Source organism: Balaenoptera ricei, chromosome 16 (assembly GCF_028023285.1).
Source record: "Balaenoptera ricei isolate mBalRic1 chromosome 16, mBalRic1.hap2, whole genome shotgun sequence".
Lineage (NCBI taxonomy): Eukaryota > Metazoa > Chordata > Mammalia > Artiodactyla > Balaenopteridae > Balaenoptera > Balaenoptera ricei.
In genome coordinates this window covers 20,390,489-20,391,632 of record NC_082654.1, presented here as the reverse complement: position 1 = coordinate 20,391,632, position 1,144 = coordinate 20,390,489, and positions in this window count along the sequence as shown.

The window sequence follows — 1,144 nt, the reverse complement described above, 5'->3', positions numbered from 1 at the left end:
AGAAACAGATACAGAAATGAAAGGGATGATGGGAGTAGCAGAAAGGGCTTCAAAACAGCCATTACAGGAGATAAAATAACACCCTAAATAATTTTCAGTTTATCTTAAAGAACGCAGGAAAGGAGGTAAAAAGGAACAAAGAATAGGTGGCCCAAATAGAAAACAAACAGCAAGATACTAGACTCAAATCCAGCTGACAGTAAGTAGATGAAACCCTCCAGTTAAGGGGTAGATGATGTCTGACTGAATAAAAGTAAAATTGAAAATAATCATGTGGGTCTGCTTTTTTGTTATATTCACTAGTTGTATTTTTTTTTAGTAGCTACCAGTGGGGAGGGGAGGAGGGGCAATATAGGAGTAGGAGATTAAGAGGTACAAACTATTATGTACAAAATAAGCTACAAGGATATATTGTACAATACAGGGAATATAGCCAATATTTTATAATAACTATGCATGGAGCATAACCTTTAAAAATTGTGAATCACTATATTGTACACCTGTAATTTATATAATATTGTACATCAACTATACTTCAATTAAAGGAAGGGAGGGAGGGAGGGAGGAAGGGAGAGAGAGAGAGGGAGAGAGAGAAGGAAAGAAAAAGAAAGAAGAAAGAAAAAGAGGGAGAGAAAGAAAGGAAGAAAGAAAAAAAAGGAAAGAAAGAAGGAAGGAAGAAAAAAAAAGAAAAAGGAAAGAGAAAGAAAGAAAGAGAAAGAAAGGAGGAAGGGGGCTTCCCTGGTGGCGCAGTGGTTGAGAATCTGCCTGCCAATGCAGGGGACATGGGTTCGAGCCCTGGTCTGGGAGGATCCCACATGCTGCGGAGCGACTAGACCCGTGAGCCACAACTACTGAGCCTGTGCATCTGGAGCCCTTGCTCCGCAACAAGAGAGGCCACGACAATGAAAGGCCCGCGCACTGCAATGAAGAGTGGCCCCCACTCTCCGCAACTAGAGAAAGCCCTCGCACAGAAACGAAGACCCAACAGAGCCAAAAATAAATAAATAAATTTAAAAAAAAAAAAAAAGGAAGGGAAAAAAGAAAATCAAAAAATAAAATAAAAATATCTTGTAAAACTAAAAAAAGAAAAGAATCACGTGGGAAATGGCAAATGTCCAGTTTAACGAAGTCATTAGATTTGGAA